The 7,254-nt window shown below is 44.1% G+C and overlaps 1 non-coding gene across 1 annotated transcript; it reads left to right on the top strand.

Annotated features, from left to right (window-relative positions):
- The first annotated feature begins 3,272 nt into the window (after positions 1–3,272).
- LOC112910517 (U6 spliceosomal RNA) lies at positions 3,273–3,379 on the top strand. Its single transcript, XR_003233256.1, has one exon. It is a non-coding gene; the product is annotated as a U6 spliceosomal RNA (small nuclear RNA).
- Positions 3,380–7,254: the final 3,875 nt, after the last annotated feature.

The raw sequence follows: 7,254 nt of genomic DNA, 5'->3' as shown, positions 1-7,254 counted from the left end.
AGCCTGCCAGGCTAGTTTTAAATACCTTATCTGGTTTATTTCATTTAATCTCGCAACAGCCTTATACAGTAGGTGCTATTATGATCATACCTCCTTTCAGTTCAAAAACTTGTTCCCCATACCCACTAACACTAAACACACCCTTATCCCCAAACCCAGGAACCCAAATCTCACACACATACCCAATAGAAATAAAAACACACATCAACCAAAAGGTTTGTACAAGAACATTCATGGTCCCAAAGCAGAAACGACTTAGGTATCTATCAGCTGGAGAATGAATGGAACCAATGCTGGAGTTTTCAGACAATTCCCACCATGAGATATTATACAGCAATGAAAAAGTCAAATGTTGCCACACACAAGAACTCAGAGGAATCGCACAATCTCTATGTTGAGTGGATGAAACCATACAGGAAAAAACCCTTATGGCATGGTTCCATATATATGAAATTCAAGAAAAAGGCAAAACAAACTAATGGTGCTAGAGGACGTGGGAAGATTGATGCCCTCTGGAAGAGGCACTGACAAGGATAAGGCACAAGGATATCTTCTGAGAGGCTTGAAACATACTCCTTAATAGGGCGGTGGTTACAGGAATGTATATATATATGTAAAAATTCATCCAGCTGCACATTTTTTTTCAGCTGCACATTTAAAGTCAAGATGGATGTCTTTGACACAAGTAGAAGAGTGGGGGAGAGAGAGAGAGAAAGAGGGGAGAAGGAAAGACGGAAGGAAATCCCACAGATTCAGTATAGGGCTCACATGGTCTTGGTGATCATAAGGCCCTTCAGAAACTAATCTGAATCCCCAAAGTTCACTGATCATAATGATAGAAGTTCCCTAAAAAGCCCCTAGAAAGGACTTCTGGAAGCAATTTCTGTGTATTTGGGTAGAGCTGTAGGAGTCAAAGATCCTTCTGTTCCGGTAGCTGGTTGACACCCAGCATGACCCTGTTGTTTTGTTTTGATTTGGTCTGGATTTTTGTCTGTTTTTTATTTTTTTTTATTTCAAAAATTTTATTTATTTATTCATGAGAGACCCAGAGAGAGAGAGGCAGAGACACAGGCAGAGAAAGAAGCAGGCTCCCTGCAGGGAGCCCAATGGGGGACTCTATCCCAGGACTCCAGGATCGTGCCCTGGGCAGAAGGCAGGTGCTAAACCGCTGAGCCACCCAGGCGTCCCAAGGATTTTTTTTTTAAAGGAGGGGCAGATGTTATGATGGGGGTAACTTTGCAATTTAATTTGGACATACCTATTCTTGTTCAGATGTTAAGTTCCTAGAAGAGTGTTGCTGGTTTGCTGCTTCTCTTTTTTGTTTGTTTTAAAGATTTTTATTTATTTATTTGATTTAGAGTGAGCAAGGGGGAGAAAGACAGAGAGAGAGAGCAAGCTCAAGTTGGGGAAGAGGCAGAGGGAGAAGGAGAAGCAAGCTCTCCACTGAGCAGGGAGTCCAACGTGGGGCTCTATCACAGGACCATGACCTGAGCCGAAGGCAGAAACTTCACCAACTGAGCGACCCAGGTGACCCGCCCCCCTTTTATCCCCACAGGCAACTGCTAAAATTTTTTATTTAACTTTTGAATTTTTACACTTTTCCTGTTATTCCATGTTAAGCAGCTCTGAAATACTCTTGGCTTGGGCGAAAGAATCATTCCCTGCAGGAGGTGGAATTCTAGGTGGGGCAAGTGAAGTTCCAGAGTAAACAAGTTAATATATAAAATTACTTTTTATGTAATTTTCCTCATATAAACTTTGCCTCATATAAACTCAAGTTTTATTTTAACTTTTTCAAGTATTAAGGTCATCAGAACCTCTGTAAATACGTACAACACAGGAGGAGTCACAAAGAAATTACTCATCACCTGCAGCCCCCCACCAGGAAATAGGGCCTGTTAATGTTGGATGAACACCCTGGGGACAAAAATGTGATCATGCTCTATGTACTATGTCTCCTTATCAGTATTGTAGGTCCTGAATCTCTTTCCATACCGCTGTACAACAGCAGCAGCCATCTCACACAGGGTACTACTGTCTCTGGCTATAATAATCTTTCAAGCCAGTCCCTACTGGGGGGGAAAGGGGGTGTCCCTATTCTGTGTGTGTGTGTGTGTGTGTTTTTTTTTTTTTTGATGTTACTAAGAAATATCCTGGATGTGTTCCTTGGCAGGCTCGTCTGATTATTTCCTTTGACTCGATTCCCAAAAATGAACTCATTGTGCCAAAGAGTTTGCATGTTTAAAATGTTGATCCATTTCACTGGACGGCCCTCCAGAAGGGCTTTATCAGTTGACAAATTTAAGGGGTTGCCACTCTGTACTTGCAGCATCCCAAGAATGAAAACCTCCTTCTGTTTTTTGCCCAGCCCCCACCCACCACTGGCCTCAGCTTGGTTCTGGGGGCCCACTGATAACATCACAAATCTTCTCAGACTGTGATGGGCCCTTCTGGATTTCTTTACAAAATGCTTATGTATGTATGCATGCTTGTATGTATGCATTTAGCTCATTTTTCTCTTGAATTGAGCTGGATATTTTTCTTATTGATTTGTAATCATTTATGTATATATATACATATATATATATATTGATTTTCTCCTTCTGCTGCAAATATTTTCCCCAATTTGCCAGATTTCAAAACTTTTCTGCCATCAGATCTATTCATCTCTTTGTTTCCCTTAATGGTTTCTGCCATTAATGTCATATTTAGAAGCCTTGCCTCCCTGCCGCCCCAGCCCTGCCTGACCCTTATTATAAATTACTTGCACAGACTTTTTTAAAAAAGATTTTTATTCATTCATTCATGAGAGACACACACAGAGAGGCAGAGGGAGAAGCAGACTCCATGCAGGGAGCCTGATGTGGGACTCGATCCAAAGACCCCAGGATCATGACCTGAGCCGAAGGCAGACGCTCAATCACTGAGCTACTTGCACAGACTTTTAAGGAACTGTTGAGGGTTGTTGGCTTTTTTGTTTTGGGGGGGATTTTTTTACATTTTGATATTAGATTCATTTGGAATTAATTTTGGAGACTAGAAGCAGGATATGGATCTGGCTCTACTGGCTAGCTGATGGCACCAAACCATTGGTGAAGTGACTTAGATTTTCTCCACTGTTACCTACCTGATTTTATCATTCACTAAACTTTCCTGAATGTTTGGGTCTATTCCTGAACTCTCCATTGATCTGGATGTGGCTTTCTAAGCCAGTGCCCGTTTTGTTTCACTTTCTGCAGCTTCATCATATGTTTTAATATCTAGTAGAACAGGTGCTCGCTTCGGCAGCACATATACTAAAACTGGAACGATACAGAGAAGATTAGCATGGCCCCTGCGCAAGGATGACACGCAAATTCGTGAAGCGTTCCATATTAAAAATATATATATATATATATCTAGTAGAACAGACCCCTCCCTCCTCTTTACTTACCCTCTCAGAGTTATACCTCCCTCTTTTCCCACAGTACCTTTCTGGCGATGGGGGTGAGGGTAGTGATTAGGCCATGAACTCTGGAGTCTGACAGGGGACTCGACTGGCACCCTAGTTTTGCCCTCTCTACCTGTGTGGGTTTTTTTTTTTTAAGATTTTATTTATTTATTCATGAGAGACACACAGAGAGAGGCCGAGACATAGGCATAGGGAGAAGCAGGCTCCATGCAGGGATCCTGATGTGGGACTCCATCCTGGGACGCCCTAGGATAAAGGCAGGTGCTAAACTACTGAGCGACCCAGGCATCCCTCTACCTGTGTGGTTTTGCACTAGTATTGAAGGAAACCAGAGCACAGTAGATACAGCATGTGACTCTTGATCTCAGGGTCATGAGTTCAAGCCTCAAGTTGGGTCTAGAGCTTCCTTAAAAAAAAATCATCATAAAAAATGCCAGCTACAAAATGATTCAAGAGAAAGGAAAAATGAAACTAGAGCACAATTGGGAGGCCATGTGCATATGTTTTAGTATCACACATGTCAACCCCCAGCTCCATCCCTTGGGGTCCTCAAGATCTCAGACAAGTTTCCCCCAATGCCTCATGTAGAACAGGGGAGGGGCCTCATAACAGTTCCTCACTATTGGAAAAATTAAGTTAACTAGAGACTTTCTCCTTCTGTGGAATTTTTTAAAAAACATTTTATTTATTTATTTATTTATTCATGAGAGATACAGAGACAGAGGCAGAGACATAGGCAGAGAGAGAAGCAGGCTCCATGCAAGGAGCCCGACGTGGGACTTGATCCCAGATTCCAGGATCAGGACCTGAGCCAAAGGCAGACACTCAACCTCTGAGCCATCCAGGTGTCCCCCTACTGTGGAATTAAAATGAAATAGTGATTGTCAGAGGATGCAAGTATGTGTCCCACAAACATTAGCTGTTTCAGTCATCTCTCGCCAGGACCCCTTAACCCCAAAAAATCAGCTTGGGATTTTCACTGGGATTGCATTTAATTTAATATAGAGATTGATGATCCTACTATAATGAGTCTTTCCAACAAAAACAAAGTTTTTCCAGGGTGGCTGGCTGGCTCATTCAGTGGAGTGTGTGACTCCTGGTCTCTGGGTTGTGTGTTCAAGCCCTATGTTGGGTGTAGAGATGACTTAAAAGTACAATATTGGGATGCCTGGGTGGCTCAGCGGTTGAGGGTCTGCCTTTGGTTCAGGTCGTGATCCTGGAGTCCTGGAATCGAGTCTAGGATCGGGCTCCCTGCATGGAGCCTGCTTCTCTTCCCTCTGCTTGTGTCTCTGCCTCTCTCTGTCTCCCACAAATAAATAGGTAAAAATCTTTAAAAAAAAAAAATACAATCTTTAGGGGACTCCTGGGTGGCTCAGCAGTTGAGTGTCTGCCTTCAGCTCAGGCATGATCCTGGAGTCTTGAGACTGAATCCCACATCGAGTTCCCCGAGAGGAGCCTGCTTCTCCTTCTGCCTATGTCTCTGCCTCTCATTTTGTCTTTCATGAATTAAAAAAAAAAAAAAGAAAGAAAATCTTAAAAAACCCACAATCTATTTTTTTTAAAAAAGCTTTTCCATCTCTCCATCTATGTCTTCTCTTTTGTTCTGTGGTAGCTTTCTCACTGTTCATACTTTTCTTCCAAAACTGGGATCCTGTCATATGCTATATGGTGACCTACTTCCTCCCACTACTTAATATTTTATGAAAATCTTTCTGCAGTAGTGCATTGTTTTGTAATATAGTTTTTATATGACTACTGTATTTGTTTTCTATTACTATGTAACAAATGACCTCAAAATCTGGCAGCTTAAAATAATAAACATGTATTATCATATCTTTTCTGTGAGTCGGGAATCTGGGAGCAGCTTAGCTGGATGGTTCTGGCTGCGTCCCTCTCTCTCTCTCTCTCTCTCTCAAGTACCAGTCAGGATGTAGGCCATGGCTCTGGTCTCACGGAGGGCTTGAATGGGACCAGATGAACCACTTTCAAGGTAGTTTAGTCACACGGCTGGTAGGTTGGTGCTGGCTGTTGGTGGGAAGCCTCAGTTCTTTGCCATGAAGACCCCTCTCCATAGGGTCACTCGAATGGAGTGTGTCTTCATGACATGGCAGCTGGCTTCCCTGAGAGGGAGTGATCCAAGAGATAGCAAAATGGAAGCCACAGTGTCTTGTATAACCTTGCCTCAGAAGTCACACACTGTCACATCTGTGATTACACAGTGGTTACACACATCAACCCTATTCATTGTGGAGAGTGCTCCATAAAGGCAGATGTATCAGGAGATGGGGATGTGGAGGCTCATATAGGAAGGCCATCATATGCATATACCCACAATTACTTAACCATTTCCTCTCATGGAACATTTACTTTTTTAAGATTTTATTTATTTGAGAGAGAGAGCACGAGCGGGGGAGAGGCAAAGAAAGAAGCAGATGATTCTCTGCTGTGCAGGGAGCCTGATGTGGGGCTGGATCCCAGGACCCTGGGATCATGACCTGAGCCAAAGGCAGACACTTAACTGACTGAGCCACCCAGGCACCCCTTGGTGGGGCAATCAATCACTCTATCTCACAGGCTGAGATCCCAAGATTCTACTGAGAGTCAGTGTGTTGCCTGTAGTAACCCATAGGTGGAGAGCTGAGGGGATGCCTGGAGGCATCTAGCAAGGAAAACCCACAAAACCTGGTTGAAGTAGGGGGTAGATAGAGGAAGGGAGCTTTTAGCCAATATACAGGAACATGGATCTCTGAGTTGGCCCAGCTGCTGGTGCCCATTAATAAGCCCAGAGAGATGTCCTTGATAAGGAGTCCTGGGTACCAACAGTTGCCAGATCCATCTCTGGACACCATGCCCAGTGACTGAGGCTTTCATTCTCAGAACACCACTCCCTGCACTGGGGGCACATCCAGGCCATTGCCTCTTGGGCTAGAGAGCCTGACAGCCTGCACATGGACGCTGGGGGCTGGTTGGCCTGGGTTCAAATATCAGCTCTGCTCTGTGCTTCAGTTTCTGCACCCAAGGAAATGATAATTAGGTATATTCGTTTCCTAGAGCTGCTGTAACAAAGTACCATAAACTACATGGTTTAAGCAGCAGAAATCTGTCACCTCGTGGTTCTAGATGCCAGAAGTCTGAAATTAGGCTGTTGCCCGGGTTGACTCCTTCTGAGGGCTATGGGAATCTGTTTCTTGTTCCTCTTCTAGTTTCTGGTGGTTTGCTGGTGACCTCACGGGTTCCTTGGCTTGTGGCAGTGTAACTCCAACATGGCAATTTCCTTGCGTGTCTCCCTCTGTGTCCGAATTTCCCCTTCCTGTAAGGACAGTCACATCAGACGAGGCCCCACCCTAAGGACCTCCTCTTAATTTGACCATCGACACAGACTCTGTTTCTAAATCAGGACACATACACAGGTCCTGGGAGTGAGGACTTTGATGTCTTCTGGGGGGGACATTGCAGGAGCAGAAGAATGAGCAGAAGAGGTCATTCATGAATGAACAGAAGAGCTGGCTCTTCCTTTGATGCACATGGTTCACTCAACCCTCACAACCAGGGACGCCTGGGTGGTTCAGCAGTTGAGTGTCTGCCTTTGGCTCAGGGTGTGATCCCAGGATCCAGGATAGAGTCCTACATTGGGCTCAGTTAAGTGTCTGCCTTCAGCTCAGGCCCCTGCGAGGAGCCTGCTTCTCTCTCTGCCTATATCTCTGTCTCTCTCTCCCTGCGTCTCTCGTGAATAAATAAAACCTTTAAAAAAATCCTCACAACTGACCCATGAAATAAATAAGTGCTCTCATTCTAATTCCCAT

This window comes from Vulpes vulpes, chromosome 10 (assembly GCF_048418805.1).
Source record: "Vulpes vulpes isolate BD-2025 chromosome 10, VulVul3, whole genome shotgun sequence".
NCBI lineage: Eukaryota > Metazoa > Chordata > Mammalia > Carnivora > Canidae > Vulpes > Vulpes vulpes.
This window is presented reverse-complemented; position numbering and strand designations above follow the sequence as displayed.